This window comes from Alligator sinensis, unplaced genomic scaffold, assembly GCF_000455745.1.
Source record: "Alligator sinensis unplaced genomic scaffold, ASM45574v1 scaffold689_1, whole genome shotgun sequence".
Taxonomy (NCBI): domain Eukaryota; kingdom Metazoa; phylum Chordata; order Crocodylia; family Alligatoridae; genus Alligator; species Alligator sinensis.
In genome coordinates, this window is record NW_005842816.1 from 619,788 (window position 1) to 647,761 (window position 27,974).

General features: G+C 45.4%; 1 long non-coding RNA gene across 1 annotated transcript in view; it reads right to left on the minus strand.

Moving 5' to 3' along the window:
- LOC112547931 overlaps positions 1-18,831 on the minus strand; it is a 60,581-nt gene extending 41,750 nt beyond the window's left edge. Inside the window, exons 1-2 of the long non-coding RNA XR_003091725.1 lie at positions 18,759-18,831; positions 9,347-9,496 (exon numbers count right to left, since the gene is read on the minus strand). This is a non-coding gene — a long non-coding RNA (uncharacterized LOC112547931). The remainder of the gene's footprint in view (positions 1-9,346; positions 9,497-18,758) is intronic.
- Between the last annotated feature and the right edge of the window lie 9,143 nt (positions 18,832-27,974).

Consider the following 27,974-nt stretch of genomic DNA (forward strand, 5'->3'; position numbering starts at 1 on the left):
TGGAGGCCATCCCTTACCAACAGTCCACAACCTCTTTCACTGAAGTGCGGTGTGTGGTCAAAGAAGCCAAACCCCTCACAATGGCACCATTGCTGGAGTCTTCTGTTCACCTCACCAATGCACGTATCCCTCTGGGCCAGTGACCTGTGACAGGGAGGATCAAGGAAAAAATTACCTGACCCCTGAGCCCAGCCCCTAGAGCCCTGCAGTCATGCGTGACCCGGCCAGGATTGCTCCAAGCTGTGTCATTCATGCCCATGTGGATGAGTAGCAAGGGATGGTGATCTGAGGGCCGGATGAGTTTGGGGATCCTCTCAGTCACATCACGGACATGAGCCCCAGGGAGGCAGCAAACCTCATGGGCTACAGGGTTGGGGCAACAGATTGGGCCCTCTGTCCCCCACAGAAGGAAATCACCCACCAGATGGAACAGAAGGGCTATAGCAAAGCTCCTGACTAACACCTGAGATGGAATAAACATAATGGGTGGTTTAGGGATTGAAACTAATGGCAGTGGAGATCTCATCTGGCCTGGGAATGGGGCTAGGGCCTGAGAGATAGGGGCCAAGGGTGAGGAGCAGAACCCCAGCCAAAGAATGATAAAAGCAAACAGAGTCACAGAGCCATAACCTACAAGGGGTGAGAGCCAGCGTTGGGGACCCGTAGCCAATGGGGGGGGCGCAAAAACAAACAAGGTCAGGGACCCATAGCCTATGGGGGGCAGCGGGGAGGGGGCCAGAACAAGCAGGGTCAGGGGCCTGTAGCCCAAGATGGGTGAGAATAAGCAGGGCCAAGGACCCTTTAGCCCAGGAGGGCCAGAGTCTGCTGGAGGTAAGAGGTCTGAGCCCACAAAGGGCAGAGGATGCAAGCCTAAGCCCAAGGGTGGTTGCGATTGTGCGAGGTACAGAGACCCAAGCCCAAGAGGGGCCAGGCTGGTTAAAGGCACTGGGACTGGAAGTCCTAGGAGTGGCAGGGACTCTTTCAGGTGTACAAGCCCACACTGACAGAAGGTGACACTGGCACTGAAGGCCCATGGATGAGAGATTGACCAAATTGGACAATAGGGCTTAGCACGCAATAATCAGTGAGTTATTGGCACCATCTGCGAGGCTTGAGTATGGCTAAAATGGGAGATGAGGAAGCCGTGTAATTAGCTCTTAAGGTGAGGAGCAGTGACACATATGTTCATGAGTATGAGATCTCACCTGAGGAGCGCTGAGCAGCCTCCCTTTTTCCTAAAAGCATAATTACTTCAAGTCTTGGCAGGTGAGTTGAAGGAGAGATTGCCCAAAGAAAGTGGAGGCAACAAGGACTGACAGGGCACTCCAGGGGTGTCACAGCCACCCCTGGGGTGGGACTTCATTACACACAATTTGAGTAAAGATGGGACTGAGCCAAAACCCTGATACAGCCACTCTGAAACTTTGTAAGTGTTTAAATCCTCAGCTAGGCACTGCAAATGACTTCCCCTGCCAGTGCAACTATCCAGCCAGTTTAGATGTTTTTAGGTTCAGGCTTCCATTTTTTTCCCTCCCTGGAAAAGGAGATTCATTTCTGTCTCTCTTTCTCTCTCCTTAGTCCCTCTCAGTTTTTAATAGCTTTTTGTGCCTTTCAAAAGCTTCCATCTGTCCCTGATGCCTGTGCCTTTCTCTGCATGGGGTTCCAGCTTATTATACACTAGTTTGTTACAGCTTCTGCTTCAAAGAGCCCCAGTTCAAAGGGTCCTAGAAGTGTTGAACAGGTCAGCACTTTAATGCTGATCTACACGTCTTTAGACAGCAGAAGCATTGCTACAGTTTTGTTCCTGGGGGAAAAGAGAGAATAGCTGGTTCGTAGAGTTTCCTTTGGCCTTAAAACAGGCCACAGGATTGGATGAGTCTTAGTGGCAGAGATCAAGCATCAAGGAACCCTGTAGTGGATGAGCTGTGGAAATGCATCATTATGAGTCATTGACTTGTTCTTAATGGGAACTGCAGAGTGATAGAGAAATGGAAGAAGGGCAAGGGGGGAGAAGTAGTACCATAGGGGATAATTTAATCTAAAATAATTCTAGCCAAGAATTTATTTCTAAGAGGCTGGTGAGAAAGTGACTTACAGTGCAGTTAAAATAGCATCCCAAAGAGATCTCAAACTCTTCCTGACCCAGAGGTTCCTTAGGCATCGGAAAAATGTTGAGAGATGTTTTTTCTTAATTCTTTTTTCACTTGCACATGGCCTGAACTTCCCAATTTTAGTTGAGATGAGTGTCAAAATCTCATGCAAAAGGCCTTTCTTGCAGCATTTCTGGTTCAAGAGGAAGCAAGCAGAAGCAGCAATCATCCTGTTCTGATGAATTCAACTCTGTTTTCAAAATAAAGGATGTTCAGACAGTTTGAAGAAGCAATATTCAAAGACTGGGGTGTCTATCTAAGATGAGTCCACATACCAAAACTTCTTTAAATGGCTTACTAATTTAAGGTACTTTGAAAATAAACCAGTTTTTGATTAACTACATCATTCTTGACATGGATTTAAGTTGAACTGGTGCAATTCTCTTGTGGAGTCACTGAGAAGAGAGGTTGGGCTTCATTCATATCTCCCTTTGACCAGCTCTCAGCTAGTGTGACTCCACTAACTGTGGTGAAACTATTCCCAGGGCACTGCAGTATTGCTGTGGACAGTATTTGCCCTTCTGTATCTAGCTGGCAGATACCACAGGGATGCCACAAAGAAAATAGAATGAAAAAACTGTCAGTGAGCAAGGTGCACATGGAAGGGCTGAGTATTATGGCATCTATGTCACTGTGGGCTCTGACAAAAATGATGTTTTTTCTCATGATCAGCCCCCTGAAAGCACTCTACAGCCGTGCCCTTACAGAAATGCACAGCTGCAGAGCAATTTAAAACTGCCTGATTGCACAACAAATTAATTTTCATTACATGAGGGTTCAGATGAAGACGCTCTAAAGCAGAGCACCTTCATTAACTTCTGTCAGTGCCTGCCCAAGAGCAGGACTGGGTTCATGCAGTGTGGTGTGGTCTTAAGGATGGGAAAGGGAGAAGGGAGGGGAGGGAGCTCTATCTTGGTTTGCCCAGCCTGTGCTGGAAGACAGCGGGGTGGATTGGAGCCCTCCCAAGGTGAAGGGGCTCCAATCCACCTGCCCCACACAGCACAGGCTAGGCAAACTGCAGACTGAGCTCCCTCCCCTCCTCTGCCCCACTCCCATCCTGAAGACTGCACCAGAGCTGGGGGGGTTGGGGTAGCTAGGGGAGAGACTGCAGACATAACTAGCTCCCAAGTGGGGCTTGATGAGTTACAGCGGGGAGCTGCATGTCTGTCAGTGCCCTGTAATGCATCCCAACCCGGGTCAGAGCTTAAAGAAGACCAGAAATCGAATGAGTTGGAATTTGCCCCGTGCCAACCTCCAGCACAAAGTATATGCAACAGTTAACCACAAATGCCCTATTGTAATGATATAAGTGTAGGTTAAACAAACATTTGTCGGGGGCATTTCAGGCAGAAGTCATTCAGCCTTGAGCAGGGGCTTGTCTGGACGACCTCCTGAGGGCCTTTCCAAGCCTATTTTTCTGATTCTTTTAGTTGGGCCTGGGCCTTATGCTACAGAGGACATAGCTACACATGGCTGTAAGGCACCGTTGTTACCTTTTGGAAGTACTAAATGACGGTGCAATAACAGCCCATGTTGCACCTTGCCAGCTATGCATGGTTATTTTTAGCTGCTATGTCACTGTAGCAGTGCACTATAATGAGGGAGCATGTTACGGAGACATAGCCGCGGTGTCATGGTTTTTTCCCATCAGTGTCACGTCACTACGCTATGGCAATGTAGCATCACATGTAGATGCACCCAGTGACTGGCATTTCACTTACAGCAAGTGATTCAAGTCATGGGCAGGGGGAAGCAGGAGAGGACAAGGCTCCAGACAAACAGGCTGTGTTCCAGATGGCTTGGAGAGCCTCGGTAGAGAGACAATCCGGCACATAATTAAGCAGTAACCCACTTCTTGTCTTGTTTCATCTCCTCATGTCTAGTCCCTGGGGGAATAGTGTTTTCATTAGGCACAGAGGCTGGTGAACTTTTAAAAGCAACACTGGCTCAATCACCATACTCCCATAAGTCTACCTTCTACTGTTTTAGCCAGCAAATATGGGCACTAGAGTTCCTGAAAGTTTCCATTATCATTACTCAGTCAGAGCTATATCCAGGCCAAGTCTGCAAAACCTGGATCTTACATTTTGTTTGCAAAGCAACACGGTGAGGTCTGCTAAAATCCAACATCTATGCAAAGAATAGGGGTTACTAAATGCACAGGCGCTCAGTTTGAATGCATGCATTCCCCTGAAGGGGTGCAACAAAGGTTCTGAAGTTTGGGGATCTGAATGACATTGTTCTTTGGCAAGGCAGTCTGTAAAGTCAATCCCTTTCTCTCCCTTTAGCTCCTGCTGAGGTTTCTTTAGTCCCAGCCATCCTTGCACCTTCAGAGAAATACTCAGAAATATGTTTCCCTGTCTCTTTTTTCCAGGGCCTGGGTGGCATGCTCTCTTAATGCATCTGCCTGTTTACGTTAGTAAAACGGAAAGCAGCTTTGTTTATGGAAAAGATCTATTTTTGTGGTACTTTTTTTCTCTCAACTAAACTGACTTTTATCCAGGATTGCTCTTTGCTTTGGGAAAAAAAAATTATTGACATCTCGTAACTCTCACTTGTAAATTGTGTCAAGAGGAAAAGAGGGGGATTCTCTTGACATTAATTTATTATTTTAGGATTGCAGTACAGACCCAGAATCCTGAAAGGGTGGACTTATGAACGTGCCTCTCTGCATGGCAACATCTTGCTGTGTGTCCCCATGCAGTGGGTTTTCTTACCCCCTCTCCCCTCATACATCTAAAAAAGCCACTCCAGAAACAAAACCAGTGTTTCCATGATATAACAGAGGGAACAACAGGGACGATACTTGGCCACTTCTAGGGGGAGGATTTCAAAAGTGGCATCCCAGCCACTGAGGGTGTCTTTACACATGCTCCGGGGTTGGGGGGCATTGAACGAGCTTGAGTGAAAATGTCCCCCCCACCATTTTGAAGTATGGGGGAACTGAATACACATGATATCGAGGCTGCTGGAGTGTGCTCATTAGCATGCTCCAGCAGACTCAATTAATCGAGTCTGCTCCGAGATGTCAGAGCAGGTGTTGGGCACACAGAATCATAGAAAGTTAGGGTTGCAAGGTGCCCTGTGAGATTAAATCAATTCATTACTTGTGTGTCAGCCCTATTGGCCTTTGATCTTGTCAGAGCTCAAGCAGAGTTTGGACAAGGATGGGAGACTCTCAGTGAACCAGAGTAGGACAGTGTAGTTGTCTCAGGACAACATGATGTTCTTCCCTTGAAGGTATTGCTGTACTAAGGGCAATGGGAGATCATTGCTAGTGGTTCCAGGTTTGGGGTTGGAAGTGAAACCGAGGTCTTTGTTAGATACCAGTCATGAAAAGCTGTGGGACAATTTTCAGTCAAAGCAGATTTGAGTCCAAATTCTTTCAAATCCTTAGTTGTAATATAGGTTTTCACAGTACTCTGCTTCCTTCTCAGTGAAATGGGACTAATACTTTCCTATTTCACAAAGCTGTATGTGGGAAGTCAGGCAAAGTACAGCTATCATTTGTACCTCACTTTATAAACACTGAGTGGAATCCTGGCTCCATTGAAGTGAATGGCCAAGCTCTCACTGCTTCTAGTGCAGCCAGTATCTTGCCCATTAAATAAGGCTCTGAAAGATAGGAATGTCTGATCCGCATTCACTGATAAGGGTACAAACACACAGATGTGTGTGTGGGGGAGGGAGGATCTGTATGTTTGTGCAATATGTGTAGCACTGCTAAAAATGCCTATAGCCGAAATTGTCTAAGGCTGTAAACAAACATCACATCCATCCCAGGATAAACCATTTTATCCTGGAACAAAGTACAATTATACAGATGTCCATATCCAATGTCCTGGGATAAATCCTAAAAAAGTTCCCCAGATAAGAGGTATAAACAGTTTATCCTGTGATATTTCAAACTATGTCTGTACAGTTATCCCAAGACTGCATCATTGAATCAATGACAGAAAAGTGGCACTGTGTTCAGCTGCTCACTGAAACCTGATTAGAAGTGCAACTCTGTGTACATGCCAACGTGGGTGGATCTAGGCTTTTGAGAAGTGGGATGCAGATGGTGATATGCATCATCACATGTAACACAACACATTTTTCTCCACTTAGAAACTAGAAGCTTCACTAATGCTAGGGCTATGTTCTTCAGTTTAAGATTGAAGCAAAAACAAATATACTTTATTGGAATGTGTTAAAACAATCTGTAGGACTGTGAAATAGGAGCTTCATTACCAGGAACAGTTAACAGACAGGCAAATTGCAGAATAAAGGATAGCTTGATTGGTAGAAAATCAAGACCACTGGGGAAAAAAAAAAAAAAAAGAAAAGGCCTTTAGCGCTTGTGGAATGAAGAGTTTAGAAGGGATTGGGTAGATTACAATGAGCCATGAAGTCATTTGACTCCTTCAGCACTGCTTGACTAGAAAAGCTGCTGCCACTGCCAGGCAACTGCTTTCAAACTGTAGGTAGAATAGAAAACAAAGGCTGAGGTGGGGGTGGGATACCAGTGCAACCCCTCCCTTCCCCCTCCTCACCTCAATCCACCCCTGTATGCCAATTCTAAGATATTTTTGTTCCAGGACATACACGGGCACAACTTATCCAGGACAAACGCAACATCTGTTCCTAGCCTAAGTCATCGCATAAGCAGTCCCTTGCAGTCAAGAATGATGGTCTTCCATGAGTGTTTTATCTGCGGGTCCAAAGATGGCTGATCTGGGATAGACAGACTCTGTTGCAACTCAGGCACATGTTTCCATGCTAGGTGAGTGGCTCTGGATTCTTGGTTCAGTCCACAACATGGGGTTTCTGCGGCTCCTGCTTTTCTGTCTCCTGCTGTCATTGTAAGGTTTCAAAGTACTAAGATCCTTGCAGCGGATTCTTCCTCCATTTGGGGTAGGCAATAATCTCCCATGAGTTGATGTTGATGTTACATTTTTTCAAACTGGCCTTGAGGATGTCCTTGAAGGGCATTCTCTACCCTCCTCTTGAGTGTATGCCTTGACTGAGCTGGGAGAATAACATTTGTTTTGGGAATCTGGAGTCAGACATCCGGATGATGTGCCCAGCCCAGCAAAGTTGATGTTGAATGATTAGGTATTGAATGATTATTGCCTTGGTGCTTGTGAGACAATGCTAATGTTGGTGCATCTGTCTTCCTACTGGAATCAAAGGATCTTCTGCAGGCAGGGTTGATGGGACTTCTCCAGTGACTTGAGGTATCTCCTGTATGTTGTTCATGTCTCAGCTCTGTACAGGAAGGTAGAGATCATAACTGCTTGATAAACCATGAGCTTGGTTTCAGATCTGATATAATCATCTTCAAATGCATCAAAAGGCTGCACTGGCACTTTTAAGGTGAAGCTGGATATCAGCCTTCGGAGAGAGATAACTTCCAAGGTATGGGAAATATTCAACATTCTCCAGAGTCTCACCATAAATCTGAATTACTGAAGCTGGGGACTTCTCATTAAGAACTTGTTGATGGAGGACCTTAGTCTTCTGAAGGTTAAGTGTCAATCCCATTTTCTTGTATGCCTCAGTAAAGTCGTCGATGATTGCCTGAAAGTCTGCTTCTGAGTGAGCGCACACACAGCATCATCAGTGTACTGGAGCTCAATGTATGTGTTTGTGTATCTGTGGGCATGTCTACACATGTATTTTTGAGAGCCTAAACTTAATGTGCCTTTGGTTAAGGTGCATTAAGGCGATTTAGGCATGTCTACACCTGGACGCACTAATGCACCTTAAGATGCATAAAATTTAGGCTCGAACAGCTAAGTCACATTAGTACATGTGCAGATGTGCTAAGGTGCATTAACGTGATGTCTATCCATTGACATACACTGCATCAATGCTAATTAGCACATCTACATGCGTGCTAACACGACTTAGCTATTGGCACCTAAATTTGATACTTGCTTTGTGCAGGTATCAAATTTAGGGTCTCATAGCCTTAAATCACCATTCTTAAGGCACATTAAAGGCATGCATGTGTGGACACATGCCCTTAATGTGCCTTATAAATGGTGATTTTAGGCTAAGCCTGCTTAAAAGATGCATGTGTAGATGCTTCCTGCGTGTACTACATTTTAAAAACAACCCTTATGTTCAAAGAATGATATTTTAGGTAAAAGACAAGCCCTCAAAAATCAGGAAATGCCATTATCAATCTTAATTCAGTTCCATTGCTCCTATTCATCATAATATAGTCTTTAAGTACATAGTTGCACAGGGTTTTTCCACATTTAAATGTCAAAGTCTTCCTGAAAACCCTGGAAATGAATGAGCCCTTCAAAATAAAGGGGACACATTTTTTTAAAACGGGAAACATTAGGTGACCTAAATACAAGTTCCTTGCTGCCATTCCACAGCAATCAGACAGGGTTGTAGCCAGAATGTGGACTATTAAGAGGGAGAATGAAAAATCACAACAATCCTTAATAAGGAATAATCAAGCCAGTTTATGTGGTACCAATTTTCAGATCTAATTTGTCTCTAGGGAGTTTGTATAAAGAAATAAGTATGACCATTTTGTTGATCTATTCTTACTTAGCATGTTTTCACTAGGATCAAATTTGTAAATTGAAATGATTGCAGTTATCCTTGTTCTGAAGCACAGTACAGAGAAATCTTTCCAAAAATGCAGGATTGATTGAAGATATGAGATAATAAGACACCAGCCAGCTTCTGGCAGATTTCCCATTCAACACTGTAGATATGTCCAAGGCTATTTGTTTCAATTGAAATAGAGTGAACCATGGCAATCCTGGAACCCCTCCTGGCTCATATGCATACACATAGATACCAGCTACAGGCTCCCTACCCGCACCCATCTGTCACTGTGTGCCAATCACAGGAAACCACTAATATTACTCAACAAAGGGCTCATTATAGCTTCCTCTTCATCTACTGGGCTATTGTAAAGATCACAATCTTTAGGAATGTGCAGCTCAGAGGACAAGACATTTCAGGGGCTTGGTGAAGGGATAAAGTCTCTTCCATTGCTAGGTGACCACATCAAATCAAGCATGGCTTTCAGTAACCCACTGTTGTCACCATCACCCATGACAATATTCGTTCCTGCTCAAGACATACCCAAACGTGGAACCAACGCAGAAATAATTGGCATTCAGTCCTCCCTGGCTTCATCTGAATTGTTCCCATAATTTCTTCCACTCTACTTACCTACCTACCTATTTATGTGAAGTCCTTCTCAGTTTCCAACACTCCAAGGATGGTACTCATCAAGTTGTGTGATCCTTGGGAAATGCAACTGCCTCATCAACTTTACTCCCAGGTGCTTTGATATGGTATTCACTCAGCATGCATCCAGCTAACGCAACCTGAAACTCAACAGAATAATGAGGTTTGCTACACTTTGAACCAGTTAGTTCAGGGGTCTGTAAGTTATGGCCCACAGGCTTGATCCAGCCCACAAAGTGGTCCAATCCAACTCATACAGGTTCAGTCTGGCTGAGGGTGTCAGTGGCATGGAGCTGTGCCTTGCTATCTCTCCCTTCCACAGTGCTTCCCTTCACTGGGGAGACTGCTGCCCCACTGTCTGCACTTACTTTCACTAGCCATGTCTACACATGCACTTAACTGCAGAGAAGACTATTTAGTTGCAGAGCAAAGTTTCATAGTTTCATAGTTGGTAGGATCGGAAGGGACCTGAGCAGATCATCAAGTCCAACCCCCTGCCAGGGCAGGAATGAATGCTGGGGTCAAACGACCCCGGCTAGGTGATTATCTAACCTCCTTCTGAAGACCCCCAGGGTAGGAGTGACCACCACCTCCCTTGTAAGTTGGTTCCAGATCCTAGCCACCCTGACTGTGAAGTAGTGCCTCCTGATATCTAGCTGGAATCTACTTTCAGTCATCTTATGGCCATTATTCCTTGTTATTCCTGGTAGTGCTCAGGGGAACAGGGACTCTCCCATTACCTGCTGGTCCCCCTTGACCAGTTTAGAGATGGCCACCAGATCCCCTCTCAGCCTTCGCTTGTGGAGGCTGAACAGGTTCAGGTCCTGTAGCCTCCCCTCGTAGGGCCTGCTCTGCTGCCCCCGATCATGCGAGTGGCCCTCCTCTGGATCCTCTCCATGCTGTCCACATCCCTCCTGAAGTGCGGCACCCAGAACTGGACGCAGTACTCCAGCTGCGGCCTGACCAGTGTCACATGGAGGGGGAGGATCACCTCCTTGGACCTGCTTGTGATGCATCTGTGGATGCATGACAAGGTGCGGTTAGCTTTCCTGATTGCATCCTCACATTGGTGGCCCATGTTCATCAAAGCAACCGTCTATATGTGTGACACTATTAGGCTGCAGTAAACTAATTTACACTGTTGTAAGATAGTACTGTTGGGGACAAGTACTATCATACAGTGGGGTAATTAACTGTGATTAAATGCATGTATAGACACTGACCATGGATTGCACCTGGTCAGCCCAGCCAGCAGGAAGACAGACTCCTGCCTACCACTTAGCCACATGGCTTTGCACTTTTAGTGTCCTTGTGCCCCAGTCAGCCCCTCTGCCACCCAACACTGCTACCCAGCGCCTGGGGCTGACCCCCTGTACTCCCAGCCCTGGCAGAAACTGCTTTGCCCTAGCTCAAATTGCAGCTGTCATGGGTGTACATGTAGATGCTGTGCTCAGGAGTAGTTTACTCTGCCTCAAACTGCTCTGGATCTTATTACTTTGAATTAATTGCGCATGTAGATGCAATTAATTGCTACTGTAGAGGGGTGGGGATCAGTGGTCGGGGGGTGGAGACTTGCGGTTTTTGGCAGGGGCCAGGTCAAAGCGTATCCCAGCAAAAGGTTGCTGACCCTTGGTTTAGACTGTAAACTATTTGGGACAAAGCCCTGATCTTAGTTGGCCCCTCAGAGCCCTACTGTAATATGCATAATGATACAACAAAATGGAGAGAGGAAAATCCTAACCCTCAAACAAAATCCCTCCTCTGAACTTTTCTTGGAGCATATGCTGATGATATATTTAATGTGTGGGGTTTCCCTGATTTACACCCTTGTAAAAATCGATAGTTGAGGCCCCTTTTCATGCTCAACTTTCATCTAAGTATAGGGGATATTGCATATCAAAGACAGCTGCACCAGCCACTTTAGATTTATTAGTAAATCCATTGAAAAAAACATTTCCAGCAAAATAAATCTCAGCCTGCTGACTTCCTCCTATTCTTTACTTATCCTCTTATTGATTTTTGTCTTGGAGATTTAAACCTCTCAATTTGTTTTATGAGACACTTGTTGAACAGATGACAAGAAAAAAGACAGTGCTGGATATTTTCCTTAACAGTTTTAAGCAGAAATAAAGAGCATTTCTTTGAAATTAGTCTTGCTCTCATGACATGGAAGGAGGAATATATCTGACAAGCCCATTGCAAGGCTTTAGCTCAGCACACAGAGCAAGCTCACTGGCTGTCCACTGACACAGCTACATGGCAGTTATGCCCCAGAAGCTCATTGACAAGTTGGACATGTAAACAAGCTGTTGCTAAAAATATTTAACCCAGGGGACACTGGATGGTTCATGGGTCTGGTAATGGAATACAGATCCTTTCACCTCTAGGCATCAGTTCAAATCCAGGCCATTGACTGAAAGTCATTATCATCTGATGGCTGTTCAGCTCTCCTATGGGAAATGAGTTGGTGGACTCCATTCTCTTTCTAGTAGGCAAGTGATCACTTTGCTACGCCTGGCTGGAAGTCTACACTGGATATCTGGGTGCCTAAGGTAACGGCTGCTTTGCAGGAGGGACAGGTTTCTGCTATTTTCCTGACTGAGGGGTGACATGCAGGAGAACTGTACTGGAACAGAGACTTTCTGATCCCAACAGCTGGTGTCTTTACTCTGACATGGCAAGACAGTGGATGGGTAAGGGGTTTTACAAGAGCTGATTCCTTGTTACACCTGAATCTGCCCTAGCTGATGAATGGGGCAGCCAGGGAGTATTTGGTTCAAAAACTGAAGCACCGTAGTAGCTATTTAAACAGCCCTTCCTTAAACCTGGATCTGCAGAGTCAGAGGACTGAACAAGCTAGGGAGGCTGAAATACCCTCAGTCTCTCAGAGTTGGGTGTTGTGGAGCAGGGGTGACTCAGTGGCAAGCTGGTAAAGGAGAAGTCTGCACTGCTCCTGCAGTCTTTAGACTGTAATGTGCTTAGGATGGGGACCATCATTCTTACATATCTGTACAGCACTGGCACAATGTGGTCATAGCCTGATTGTGATCTTTAGCTGTTAGCACAATCCAAATGTTAAATAAGAATGGCTACCATGCCATGTGCATCCTGCCAACAGACAATTTCACTCCTCAGAGCTGACAATCTGGCCCCTTTGTTAGGGAAAAGCTGAAAAAAGAAGGCTAAAGTATTACGTGCCAGATAATGAACGCACACTCAACGATATTTCCAACAGTTATTAATCCTTGGTGCCTAACCCCTAGATTTTCACATTTCCAGATGCTGCGAGTCCACTGAACCTTTCTGAAGGAGTGCTGTTGGCATTAAATAGAACGCTGTCCTATGACAAGCTCTGGAAAGAGGAGTAACGGTGAGTAAGGGACACTTCCTTTAGAGTCTCCTGTTCCAGAGGACCCCGAACAGGATTTTCTATATCTATCTCTGAGATGGAGCCTCTTCTCTAGAGCAGAGGTTCCCAAACCCAGGCCACAGCCTGGTACAAGTTGGCTGCTGGACCGGAAGCCCGGAAGTGACCGGTGTGGCAATGTGGGGCTCCCCAACTAGCCACAATGCTAGTTTCCCCACTTGCCTTTGGACACGCCACCCACTTGTCTCACCTGCCACACCTCGTTGGTAATTAATTAAGATATTAATTAAGGCGGGAGGCTGCTCATTCTAGTCCCAATGCCTGGGGGCGCTATCCGCAGCTCCATTCCTCCCCTACACCACAGCCCAAGCCTCCCAAATGGCATCCAGATGACATAGTGCTCCTGGCTTACTGCTGGACCAAGCATAAGCCTCATTGTCAGGCCTCAGACACACTCACATACATATTGCCCTCCTCTCACGAAGGCCTCTCACACTCCACCCCTTCTCACAGGGTCTCTTGCACGCTTCGACAACTTATGCTACCTTGCTCCCTCTTGGAGCGGGCCCCTTAGGCCATAGGCTTAACTAGTTCATACCTTGGGTGGCAGATGTACCATCTTTTGGACCTCTTCCATGACCCTCACTGGGGTAGTGGCCAGCCAATTACCCAAGCGGGTCTAAGCTTGCTCTGGCCCCTTCCAGGGGCAACTCTCTATATATAAACATACTGGGCTCTCAGCCCTCTGGTTTTACCCCCTTCACTGGGGCTCCACACCACCCCTTCACTGGGGCTACCCGCTCAATGGGGCTCTACATCTCCCACTGCCTCCCTTCACTGGGGCTCCACTTCTCTACCCCCTCACTGGGGCCATCCCCTCACTGGGGTCCTCATTTTCACCCCCTCACTGGGGCTCCACATCACCCCCCTTGCTGGGGCCACCCCCTCACTGGGGCTACTCATCTCTGCCCCCTTCACTCAGAGCCATGGGGCTTCCCTCCCCAGTGGGCTCAGGTGGCCACAGCCATACCTGGCCCCAACTACCTCCAGTGTTACATGACCCACCCAAAGGTGAGGGCTAGGGTTAAGGAGCCCCGACCTGCCTTTCACCGGGGTGATAACTGGTTTGGTATTTCCTGAGGGCTCCTGTGCCACTGAGATCCCCACCAGGCCACCCACTCCCAGAAGGGTGCAGTTTTAGGTCATGCCCAGGACCAGGAGCCTCCTAACCATCCCCTTTAGTTCCTGCCCTTATCTCCAGGATGTTATGGAGCCTTGCAGCCAGGCAGTGTTTCTGCCTCACCTACTAGCAGTGAATTGCCCTGCTTATATAGGCAGCCAGAGATCTAAAGTGGCTGCCGCAATCAAGCACCTGCCGGCTCCTTGGCCCCACTCTTTAAGTAGCAGGTACCAACAGTGCCCTGCCACAACCAGCATACTGCAGACTGAGTATGAAAAAAGGGTTGACTGCTGGTCTGCAGTATACTGGTCACTTCTGGTCTGCAATATGCTGATCCGCATTTTGCTGGTCTTTGGTCACTTCCGGTCCGCATCCATTTCCAGTCCACGGTTTGCCGGTCCATGGTCTAAGAAAGTTGGGAACCACTGCTCTAGAGCCTTCTTCTCATATGTGCACCGGGATTAAACACTTGGAACAACATCAACTAGTATGACTTCAGTTTTCCTATAAAACTAATAATGGCCCCCAATCCTATTGAGTCTTCTTCCCAGGAGTGAATTTCACATATTATAGCATAGGGAATTTATAAACGCCTGGGAAATCCATTCAATGGTGAACTAAAGGATGAGGAAAATTTAAATCATAAAAGTTAAGTTATTAATTTGGCACCTTACCTAGTTGTTTGTTTATTTTATTGCTTTTCAGATTACATGTAAGAAGAGTCTTGTCAGCCATGATGCTCCAGGGAAAACTCCAGCTTCACGTGCAAAGGAACATGATGTTGTTTTGTGAGCTTGGTGTTAATTTAACTTCAAAAATAAACCTGAGCATAGGACTGTGAGAGAACTTAGGGGTCATGGATCCAATCCCTACTAATGGATGTCATAGAACCATTTTCATACATTAGTCAAACTGCTATTTAAAAGTAATTCATTTTTCTTACCCCATCACTCTCATTGGAGAAGTGTTCCAGAATCTCACTGCTCTGATGACTAGAAACCTTCTCACTTTCACCATATTCATGGCCCAGTTGTTCTCGTGCCGACACTGTCCTTCAGCTTAAACAGCTCTTTCCCCCTCCTGGTTTTCACCCCTTTCTTGTATTAATAAAGAAAGTAACCATATCCCCCCTCAGCTTTCAATTTTCTGGGCTAAATACGTCAAACTCTTTTAGTTTCCTATCATCACACAAATTAGATTCCCATTAGCAGAGGAATCTCTGATAATCCTTCATGTGCTACTGAATCTGTTGCTGTTTGAGGTCTTCTGTCTTGAACATGGGTGAAATTGTATTGTAGATAAGGTCTCACCTTATACAACAGCATGAATACATCCTAGGATCACTTTGTTTATTCCCAGCCACATCAAATAGTCACAGTCCTCAACTAATGCTACCAGGACTTTCTCCTCTGTTATTTCCAACTGATAAACTCCCAGTACTCCACAGAAAGTCTTTTCCTTAGTTCCTAAGTATGTGATTGTATACGGTAGAATTTAATCCCTCTGCTATTACTTCAGTCCTCAAAGTCAACAAGTTCTTTCTGTAAAATATCCCAATCCTCCCCATTATTAAGGATGCCTCCTACTTTTGCGTCATCAGCATATTCCAGTACTGTGAAATGCTAATAAGCTGTTTGATACTCATAATTATAATGTATGAATGGTCTTACTTTGGCTAAGAGCCATATGATGAGAGTGGGATCCCTGAGGAATCCGTATATCTTGGCTTGGTTTATGGTTAGGGACCTACCAAAATCAAGGAGGCAGGCGATATATTTTGTGGGCCAATCACAGGGCCAGCCACCATTTCCACAGACTTATCACAGCAGCCCCCCCCTATGCTTCTGATTGGCTGAGGGGCCCTCGTGGCCCCTCCCCTCCCCACTGACTGGTTGAGAGGGCTGTCAGTCATGCAACTCTGCTCTCTGCCACTGATTGGCCAAGGGAACTGTCCATCGTGCAGCCCCACCCCTCACCACTAACTGGTGGAGAGTGGTGGTGGCTGCATGATGGGCAGCCCTCTCAGCCAATCAACTGCAAAGAGTGGGGCTGGCCACCATCTTGGCTGCTCCCATTTGTGCCAGCAGCTACCAGCCCCAGGCAGGCTGTGCAGCCAGGCCACAGCAGCCATGCGGACCACAGGCTCCCACTGGGGAGCCAGCACTTTATTTTTTATAAGTTTTTGGGGGGAAGGGGGTTGCAGATTTCATGGGCATTGACCAATTTTGCAGACAATGCTTGATTTTGCAATGTCAGTGAAATCCACGAAACCACAAATTGAGTAGGTCACTAGTGATGGGCACAGTCAAACTCTACTTCCTGTTTAATACACCCTCCATCCCCTGTTGCCCTAAATCCATGAACAAATGCCCAGCTCTGGACATGTTACCTATTCTCCCATTCCTACTGCCTCTCACTCCTAGTCACTCCAGGCTTGAACTCATATCTTGTACCTTCCCCCTCACAACAGGACAGGAAGGGAGAAGATCACATGCAAAATCTTGGGCACTGTAGCTGAAAAGCCCAATCCAGTAGACCCACATTTGTTTGTACCAGTCCTGAAAGGAACTTCCATGGCTGTATAAGGAGTGATTTTGTATCCAGTAAATGAGTGTGAGCATTTTACACTTAGAAACGGAGAGGTTGTATTATTACAAAGGGACCATCCCCCACTGCAATTTTTGGCAGTCCTTGGAAGGCCTCTTTAGAAGGGACTAATGGCCCTCTGGGACAGGCCCACTTCTGCCAATAACTGTAGGTCAAAAGTTAAACTGAACAGAGAAGAATGGAGACCGGATAAAATACACTATAAATCCTGACATTCTAATTGAGAACTGTCCAATGCAAACTGCAGTAGGGTGTCTGTTTTACCTCAGTTCTCTACAAAGGGGCTGGATCCTGCTCCCTTTAATGGCTCCGGCTGTCCTACTGACTTTAATGGGACTGTTCACTTGATTAAGGTAAGCAGGAATTGAACCTATAAAGTCTCCTTGAAATGACTTGCAGTAGTTTGAGAGTTAATATGATTTCTCTCCTGGAGTTATATGAAAAGGAAGATATTTTGATTCTGCAATAAAGAAATCTTTATCTCAGCCTTCAGATAAAACAGATATGGCCATTTGATGTGCATTTGTGTTGGGGAGAGTAAGAGGAATGTTGCACGAGGAAAGGCTCTCACAAGAACTATAACCTGGCAAGGGAATTTCTTCCTATAGAATAACACTAGCATTTTTCACCTCAGTGAAGAGTGCTACATGAGGGTCTAAGAAGCTTGTAGACATTGTAACACTGCTGCAGGGAGGAGTTATATGGTCTCCCTGTTATAGATTAGCAAAATTGAGGCAAAAATAAATGAAATAACTTGCTCAAGATGACTCAATAGGTTAGTGGAAGAGTCTATTTGAAATTAAGAATCTTGATTTCCAGCTCCTGCCCTCCAACCAGGAGCCCTAGCAGTTTCCTTTGCTTTGCCGTATGCGTGCCTCTCTCACACACACACATCCCTTCCCAATAGTTGGAATAAGTGCAAAGTCAAAAATAGAAGGATGGAACTCATTTATTCCTTTGCTTGTATATTAAACATTAGCTTGGTTTTGTTGAGCAGTAATTTTGTTATTTATATTTTAATATTGATTTTAACATATTAGAGTTATTCATTTCAGACTTCAGTTGTTCCATTTTATGAAGGAACGTGTAGACGCTGAAACAAAACTACCTATCATGGGAGCAGACCATTGTTATTGCACTTCACATCCAGGCAGTTCAGGAGAACAATCCTGCCACTTTTGAATAAAGCAGCCTTTTATTAGTGTTACACCTTCGAGCACTTCTCTACATAGGAAACTTTCCAAAAAATGTATTTGAAATTATATCCCTATACCCTGAGCTAATTTTTTTCAGCCTGGTTAACATCATAAAATGTATCATGAATATATCCTTTGAAAAAGATGCCAATTCTGTGTTGCCTGTACAGTGTATACGTGTTACTGCCGAGAAAATTGCAACTACTGTGAAGAATATACATGCCAGAGAAAAGTGAGAGGGTTAAGTAAGGGAAAACATACTGGAATGCCATGGCATAACAAATCTAGCCCTAATTTTGAAAGCTCTGTGGTTCATAAGTAATGAAACTAAAAGTGAATTATTACCTCTTGCACTCATAATTTACAGGTGCGTGTATATTATCTTACAGCATAAATATTCCATTTAGGCTTTGTGATTATGTTTTTCTCAATATAAAAGTAATATTTGTCACATGTCCATAGCTGTATCAGCAGTTGTGAAATGCTGCTTCCAAGAGCATGTTTATTGAATAATGTAATATGTAAAATGTAGGATTATTTTTCTGCATACAGACATTTTCACCATTCAAAAAAGGTCCTTTTAATTTTAAGGGCTACAAAGTCTGCTCCCTTTATTCCTGCCCTTTATCATCTTACACACCATGTTCTTATAGACAAGGAAGGGGAAAAAAAAACATTCCAGTGTCTAATAAATCTGAAATCCATCAGGGCCGCAGAGCACTCAATCACCTTCCGTGGCTCGGATCATGTTACATTCGGCAGCACAACAAATGCACTTTGTGCACAAACGCCAATGGATTAAGCACTTTCACTCATTTTTCCAGGGTGGGAACTGGTTTGGGTTAATTAATATTTTTTTGTAGTGTTTTGAGAATCTGTACCAAAGAGCAGAGTAATGAAACTGATCTTCGCGCAAGAGAAGCAACATTTGTAATACAATACGTGTTCACAAACAGAATTTTAGCACTGCTGAAAAGTACTTTATGACACTGCACCTACACAGCATGTGGTGCATGAAGCTGTGAAATCACAATACCTTTTGTTTTTCTTACCTTGCCACGCCACGCCATATTGTGCTTTGTCTTGTGCAGTCTACTTTTGTTCTTTCTTCTTCTTGCATTTCCTAAATGTAAAATAAAGCCTTTTATGAGGGAAAGGAAATATGTTGCTCCTTTTGAAGGCAAATAGAATGTGAGGAACTACGTGTTTAAAAGACACCAAAGGCCGATTTTCAGATGCTCAACACCTACAACCATGGGCAGATTTTCAAAAAAGCTCCACTCGAAAGCTTGCTTAATAACTATTCTCCAACCATTTGGGTTGGTCTAATAAAAGATATCAAATTCACCCAAGGAACCTTGTCTGCCATTCACACCTATGCACCTACAGAAGGCACACATTGTCTCCAAAGTGTCCAAACAGCTCACAGTTTTACAGTAACACTTTGACACTTCTGCACTGAGCTTCTTTGAAAATCGGGCACCAACTGGGAGAGACAAGTTTTTCTGGAAGTTCCCCAGTCTGCTGCCTGAAGCCTTGATGTCTCAGTTTCTGTGCCTGTAAAATGTGGATAATAATAATAATAATGAGTCACCTCCCTATTAATGAATGAATAATTCATCAATATCTGGAAGTGTTCAGATTCTTGGGTGCCAGGTGCTAAATATCATACCTTGTGCAGCTTAAAAATGACCTTCACATTAGATAATATGACTGCACCCAGACATGCATGGATGTTTGGTTCCCTGGGTGGGGACAACTAGCAGCGGTGCACCTTGTGCCACCACTAGTTGTCCCTGGGGAATACCTGTGCCATGTGCACTCTGGTGCACAACAGGTTACCCTGGGTGGGGTAGGGAGGCTGGGGCAGCACTGGGATGGCACCAGCAGCCTTACCTGGGGGCCTCCTGGGGCTGCAGCAATGGTGATCCTGCTGTGCAGAGCCTGGCCGGCAGCAGAGTGCAGCTATGGCTGGCCAGGCTCCAGCTTTGGGTGCTGCATGTTGCCACCGCATGCACTGCTCCACCTTTTTTCCCTGTGGGCATATACAGGGGTCAAAAAATCCTCCACACTGGTCCTTTGCGGCATAGGGAACAACTGAATGTGCAGTACATGGCACCGCAGGTGTCTGCAGTGCCACATAACACACAGCCACGCTTGTCTGGACGTGGCCTATGAGGCTGGAACCAAGATACATTCCAGGGTATGTAAGGAAAGGAAAGGATGTCTTTCATGGTATTCCTGCCAGATCCCTCCCACTGCTTTCTTCTGTGTATATGTCCTATAAATGGCGCACACAGAGGATTCAGAGGGCTACAAAAGCCTGTACTTTCTCCCTAATTGTAGGAGGCCAAAGCTTTAGATTGTGTTAGTGACCTGAGCAATGTATGAGGCTACTTTTGTTCCCTTCAGCTCATGGCAGAAATATATAATGCAGTAAATTACTTATAGGGGAACAATGGGCTTCCTAGTACAACTCCTCCTTTTGGAAAAAAAACCGAATTACTGCTCACTGCAAAAAAAACTGCTATTGTTGATAACAAATTGTAAGTGACAATGGTAAAGTAGCAGGGGGGAACAAATTACCCCAGGGAAGAGGAGCTAGTGGTCACCTATTGCTCCAGGAAACCTTCAGTTACAATACGAGCGGCATCTCTGCTACAACTATAAGGAATCACCCAGCTAAGTGGCCACATATTAAGGCAGAAGCCTTTCCTGAGAGCTGCAGTCCCCCATAAAAATTTCTTCAGCAACAGTTGAAACTGTCAGTGTTTTAGGAAAGCTAGAGGTATTGCAGCCATTTCCTATCAGACAGTGACTCTACAGGCTGGGTGGGGTAATAGGAAACTCTCGAGTGACTTAGGTTTGATATTTAACCTGACATTATCATTAGAGCTGACTGAAACTTGGAACTACTCTTCTGTGGGAGAGTCTAACATTTTAAAGTTTGTTTCTGTCCCAAACTGGAATGAGAAAAAATCCCCCTGAATTTGCTTTCAAAAAGTAAAAAAATGATTTTGCCTCCTAATTTATCAAACACGTTTGAAATTTGTAAAAAAATCATTTTGAAATGAAAAATTGAAATGTCCCAATGAGATGAAAACATGAAATAGTTTTACCTTATTGAAATGATTCATTTAATTTTCTTTTTCTCCAAAGCAAATATTCATCCAAATTGACACATTACCCCACAGGAGGAAGTTTCAATGTTGATAAATTGACACATTACCCCTCAAGAGGAAGTTTCAATGTTGATAAAAAAAAAAAAGCATTTTCCAAAACATGAACATTTTATCAGAAAAACTTTCCGTTGCTTAATAAACTTCTAGGGCATATTTTCCAAGTTCAAGGAGGAAGAGCTATCATGAATTTCTCTGCAGAAAAAAAACATACTTGCAACAAAATAGACACGTTTTTGTAGGACCTACTGTATTCTTTATTTTTGCTACAAAACCAGCAATGAAGCCAGGAAGAAACCTCTTTTCTTTTAGCTTTACTGAGATCCTTGATCATTCCTGTCTACTAACAGGGTAATAAACAGAAATGCCTTTGGAATGATAAGTTCCATTAGCATCGCAGGGGAAAGGTCATTGTTTGCCAAATTGAGGAAGACAAAACTGGCATGAAAGGGATTTTACATTCAAGCATTTCAGAGGTGATTAAAAGTCCTTTCTTAATAGCAATGAAGCTGGAATGGTTTGTTACTGAGCACACAGACACTACATTACATTACTTATACACATATTCAGTGCAGGGACATAAGGAGGAATGGCAGAAGGTTGCTGCTATGTGGTTTTTTTATATCTTTTCATGCTTCATCCCTGCGTGCTAAACATATAATAAGATACGTTGTTTTCTTGCCCTGTAGACCCACATGACCAAAATGAGGGACATTAGTAAGTGTTAGAAAAGTATTCAAGTGTGAAATGAATTTCTCAAACATTAATAAGTATTTCTAGAACCTCAGTTTCATAATTTGACAGTTCCACAGTTAATAAATCACTGCAAAAGGAAAGTGTGATAACAGCAGAGCAAAAGGAAGCCTGGATCTATGAAGTGCAACTGAGGGGTAAGTGAAAGAAGTATACTGATGACCCCGAATTTACTCTTTGGTTTTCTGAGCTTTCACTCAATTAAATTCAGCTCTCTCCTCTGAAGACCTATTATATGCATTTACCTTGCATTCCTAACTGTTGTTTTTTTGTAACAGCCTCTTTGCCAAGTTATTTCCATGATTTAAGAAGCACCGATTGAAAAAAATGCTGAGATGAAAGGATCATCCACAGTAGATGCAAAAGGACTTTCTAAAGAGGTGGGTTGATTTTAATTAACTTTCTGAATGAAACAATTCAGGACTGGAACAGGCAATCTCCAATTAACGCTCTTTGGCCTGTGTCTGAAAAGGGGAATCAACTATACAAAGCAATGTAACAAGGCATTCAGTGGAAGGGAATATTTACTTGTATTACAGTTACATCTAGACACCCCAAACGAGACCAGTCCTCACCTTGATATGCATTGTAAATACTAGGGCTGCGCAAAACGTTGGGCAGTGATTCGATTCGGAGAAGATTCGGCCCAATTCAGTGGCTGAATCTCCAAATCCAAATCAAATCAAATCAGGGGACCAATTAAAAGGTCCAAATCAATTCAAAGCTTTCCGAATGGTCCAAAAAGATTTGGAGAGCTTTGATGCTTTGGGCAGTTCCCTGTGTCTGTAGAAGGGAGCTGCAGCTGACTCCGAGCTGGTAAGTACTAGGGGCAGAGGCTGGGCGAGGGGGGAGGGGACCATGGGGGCACCCCTGCCAGCAGGAGCCAAATCTCCAAATCGGATTCAGCCGAATCAATTCGGGGCAGTGATTCGAATCACCGAATCGAATCACTGTCCTCCGAATCGGCCAAATCCGAATCCAAAGTGAATACTAGCAGCTTCTCACAGGCCTAGTAAATACCCCAGTAAGGGGCAGCCCTTTACCTCAAAGAACATGTCTTCACTGCAAAATTAATGAGTTAAATGTAATTGTCGTGTTACACCTATCTCAGATTCCATCTGCACCCCCAAATCCTTCTTATGATGTGGTTGCACTTTTGACTTGATTTAGCTGGCCTGAGAGGAAGGTAGGGTAAGGTTCAAGTTAACACAACTTGTCAGTTGTTAACACAACCACTCTGTAGGGTGAGCACAGGCCTGTACCGTTCAGCTGTGACTAGCTGTCAGATTCCTTCCCTACTGTCTGACTCGAGAGGATGGACAAATTCTCCCGCAAATCTCTGGGAAAGATTTCATAGAGCAACTCAGCTGACAGCAGGCTTATGGACTACAGCAGTCAAGGCCAGATTTACCCGTTAGTGGGCCCTAGGCAAACAAACTCATGGGCCCCTACTTAATGCTGTTTATTGACATTACTTTTTTCATTCAATAATTATAAAATGTAAAATAAGCACAACTGGGCACTTTCCTCAGAGCCCTAGGCATCTGCCTAGTTTGCCTATGCATTAATCCAGCCCTGACAGCAGTGGCGGCCAATCTTTTGGGCAGGTGCACCACAAGTTCAGCCCTGTGCCGTCCCCAGGTACCACTCTGATTCCTTGCCTGATCTGCTGTTCTTTTTTCTGCTCCTTGCACTGTGCTTCCTCCCTGATCTGTTGCTCTGCTATCTGTTCCCTGTCCTAGACATGCTCCCTGCTCCCCCCCCAATCTGTCACATGCCACATAAAGGCTGCCAATGTCACTTGTGGCACACATGGCTCAGGCTGGCCACCCATGCACTAGGTGATACAGAGCTATAACAGAGCAGCAGCCCCACACAGGGCAGTGCTGGCAGCTATATTTGTGGTCCCTCACCCTCTTAAGCAGGGGCAGGCAATTATTTTGGATGGAGGGCCACTTAACAAGTTTTGGTGAGCTGTCAAGGGCCTCATGAGTAGCCTCCCCCCCGATGGTTTCCCCACCCCCTTGTCACTATCTCTGGATCAGAAGTCTCACCCCTAACCCCTTAAGTCTGGGTGAGGAAGGCAGCTGCCTCCAGTGCCTAGGGCTTCCCTCCCATGCCCAGCGAGTGCAGGGGTTGCACGTGCATGGTGGGGAGTGCTGGCAATACAGACGGCCCAGTGGAGGCTGCAGTCCTTGCTGAGATGTGCAGTGCTGGCCAGAGCCCACCCTGCCAGGCACCAGCACCCTAAGCACCCCACCTGCTGCTGTTGCTGCTGCTGCTACCACCTGCCAGGGCTGCGCACCATGGGGGGAGTGTGGGGGGGCCCCACACCTCCCACCCTCCCTCACACCCACACACTGCCCACCCAAGCTCCGCGCTGCCACTGCCCCACTGAGCACAAGCTCTGCGCTACTGCCAGCCCCAGTCCCAGCCCTACGCTGCACACTCCCGCCCAGCTGCAGCTCCACCCCTGCCGTTTCCCTACCTGCTGCCCAGAGCCAGCAGGAGACTAAGGAAGCAGGGCAGGTCCCCAGAAGCTGCAGCAGTGGCAGCAACAGCCCTGCCCAGAAACTGTGTGCTGGTCGGGCAGGGCCCTTCTGCCCATGAGGGTGGGAATGAGACGCAATAGAGTATGTTGGGAGGTGTGTACATGTGGGCCAGATGAAAGTGCTTTGCAGCCTGGATGCAGCCTGCAGGCCGTATTTTTCCTGCCTCTCCTCTAAAGGCAGTTCAAGCTCTGTTTTAACGTGGGTGCCCACCCTTGTGTTAGGCTGATTGAGAGGAATAACTGAGGTGAATGTACAGGGAAGAGCTACCCAGTGAGTTTACAATCTAAATTAACAAGAATGACAAAGAAAGGAGGGAAAACAGAGAAAGTGACTTGTCAAGGGTCACAGACCAAGTAGCGAACATTATCTTAGTACAGCAGCTCATGCAATAGGGCCCTGATCTCAACTGGGACCAATGGATGCTCCCATAATACAAATAAATAATAATAAAATCATAGAATCATGGAAAACTAGGGTTGGACGGGACCTCAGGAAGTAATTTAATCCAACCCCCTGCTCAAAGCAGGACCATCCCCAATTAGATTATCCCAGCCAAGGCTTTGTCTAACCACGTCTTTAAAACCTCCAAGGATTGAGAGTCCACAACCTCTCTGGGTAACCTGTCCCAGTGTTATATTATCCTCTTAGTGAGAAAATTATTTTTAATATCTAACTTAACTATCTAACTTAAACTTCTCTTGCTGCAATTTGAGACCATTGCTCCTTGTTCTGTCATCTGCCACCACTGAGAACAGTCCAGCTCCATCCTCTTTTGAACCTCCCTTCAGGTGGTTGAATGGTTGAAGGCTGCTATTAAGTCCCCTCTCAAACTTCTCTCCTCTAGACTAAATAAGTCCAGTTCCCTCAGTCTTTCCTCATAAGACTGTGCCCCAGCCCCCGGACCATTTTCACTAGCCTCTGCTGGACTCTCTCCAATTTGTCCACATCCTTTTTGTAGCAGGGGACCCAAAACTGAACACAGTACTCCAGATGCGGCCTCACCACTGCTGAATAGAGGGGAAGAATCACGTCACTTGACCTGCTGGCAATGCTCCTACTGATGCAGCCCGTTATGCCATTAGCCTTCTTGGCAACAAAGGCACACTGTTGGCTCATATTCGGTTTTTTGTCCACTGTAACCCCCAGGTCCTTTTCTGCAGAGCTGCTGCCCAGTCAATCAGCCCTGAGCCTGTACTGGTGCATGGGATTGTTTCATCCTAAGTGTAGGACTTCGCACTTGTCCTTGTTGAACCTCATGAGATTCCTTTTGGCCCAATCTTCCAATTTGTCTAGGTCTCTCCGAATCCTAGCCCTACCCCCGCAGTGTATCTACTACACCCCCCAGCTTGGTGTCATCTCCAAATTTGCTGAGGGTGCACTCTATGCCATCTTCCAGGTCACTGATGAAGATATTGAACAAAACTGGCCCCAGGACCAACCCGAGGGCACTCCACTTGATACCGACTGCCAGCTAAACATTGAGTCATTGATTACAATGAGCCTGATGTTCCAGCCAGTTTTCTAGCCACCTCACAGTCCATTCATCCAGCCTCTACTTCCTGAGCTTGGCTGCGAGAATATTGTGGAGATGGTATCAAAAGCCTTACCAACATCAAGGAACACCACCTGCACTGGTCTCCCCATATCCACAGAGACATTCAGCTCATCACAGAAGGCAATCAGGTTGGTCAAGTATGACTTGCCCTCGGTGAATCCATGCTGACTGTTCCTAATCACCTTCTTCTCCTCCAAGTGCTTAGAAATGGATTCCTTGAGGATCTGCTCCATAAGCCATATACGTGTAGTATATGTCATATACATAATAACATGTCATCTGATGCCATTTATGGAATATTTGAGGAATGTTTGTGCCAGGAAACTCTTTCACTATAAATGTGCATGGAAAGGAAACACAAAAGCAACACAAACACGGGCAGATTGAATCCGTTTAACAATTGAAAAAAAATTCCCTTCTCAGCTCTGACAAAGCTTGACTCATATACAAAAGGGCCCCACATTTTGATCTATAATACAACATACTTGTCGATTCCCACAGCTCTTCTCAGTCCCCAGTTTTGGAAGCCCGGCTTACTGTTCAAAAACCATAGCTGTTCATTACTTTTAATAGGTATCAAGATTGTCTACCAGGCATCAGCAGATTCATTATTGTTCGAGCTGAGAACTACAATTCTTCTGTGTCATACACTGCAAGAATGCAGCAGCAATACATGCACACTAATTCGCTCACTTAGGAGGGAGGCTGGTGCAGTCACAGGAAGCCAGGCAGAGCATGGAGAGGGAATGGGAAATAGAATTAACTTGAACCTGAAAACAATGCTTCCCTCTTTCTAGCCTTTTTAAAGCTGAGTGACAGTTTCTGGGGTGTCCCTGAGGCTTTGTAAAGGATGGAGGTTTGGTGTCATGTGTCTCTTATTGTCCTTCCAGTGGCATATTGAAGGGTTGTCTGCAGCAGACTATCCAGCAGGGACAGTTCATCTTGTGTCCATTTGATTTCTGGATGAGTCTTTTCACCTGCGGTGAGAGTGGAGCTGGATGCAGTAGCTGCAAGCTGACATTAACCAGGCAATGGTAGGATTGAGGTGTTAGCTTGGTTTCACCAGAGAACAAGCATAAACCAAAGAGTTTGAAACCAGCTGCCTAAAATCCCTTCCTCTCTCAGTGCAGAAACTGTAATTTGTTTAACTCTTGTGATGACAGCACTAGTCACCATAGATGCTTGTAGCCTAAGAAAAAAATAAACAAGATTTAAAAAAAAAGATATGACAGAGCCAAACCAAAGACCCAGGCCCAGTTTTTCCCCTTCTGAAGTTCACCCTTCGCCTTTTCTTATTTGTGCCATAACTTTCACGTGTTCTTTAACTGCAGTGCAGCAGCCTCACAGCCCACACTACACACATACTGGGCAAAGAACTGAAAGCAGACAGCATAGATCCCAGAGCAAACAAAGGGAACCCAGCAGGGCTAAAGAAGTCTTGTCTGTCTTTTGTCTTAATTTTCTTTAGCTCCACTCTGAATTTAGTGCTTCGCAGCACTAAATTTAGTGCCTGAATTTAGTGGCTAGTGGGGCCTGAACAGAGGGACGGCTCAAGCCAGCACTTTGAACCCCCTTTTCACACACACAGCTCTGTTGCTACACCTCAATCCTAAGCAGTGACACTCAGCTGAGGGACTGTCAGTCAGGGCTGTTGTGTTAGTCTGTGTGGGAGTTTCCTGCTGTGGATGCATGGGATCAGATGAAGTTTCCAAGTCATTTTTACTTGTGGATGAAGTTCAGAATTGGAACCCGTGTCTGAGCCAGGCTCTGATCTCTAAGGCCCCTGACAGATGTCAAAGTAAAGGCATGATGAGATCTATGCCGGACCCCAAACAATCAAGCTTTCTGTCATGCCACATATGCATGGCAGGAGGTGTGATTGTGGGATCCTGCATAAGATCCCACCGTGCCATACTGCCCATGCAGGGAAAACCGCATCCTGGGTTATCATATACCAGCAAATAGCAAGCTTGGCTCCCAGGTGGGGGAGTACACCATGCACTCCTGTGGTGGGAAGCTCCAACTAGCTGACCCCAGCGCTGCCAGCAGTCAAATCGGATGGTGTGCTCCCTGCCTTTCTGGGAGCCCTGGTAAGCCAAGGGGGCTCCCAGCCTCTGGAGCACAGACAGTGTGGCTCCCATGTGCTCCAGAGCCTGGGCACTGGCTACATGTTCAATTAAAAGCATGATACAAACCAGTCACAAAGTTATCACGCATATTTTGTGTAAT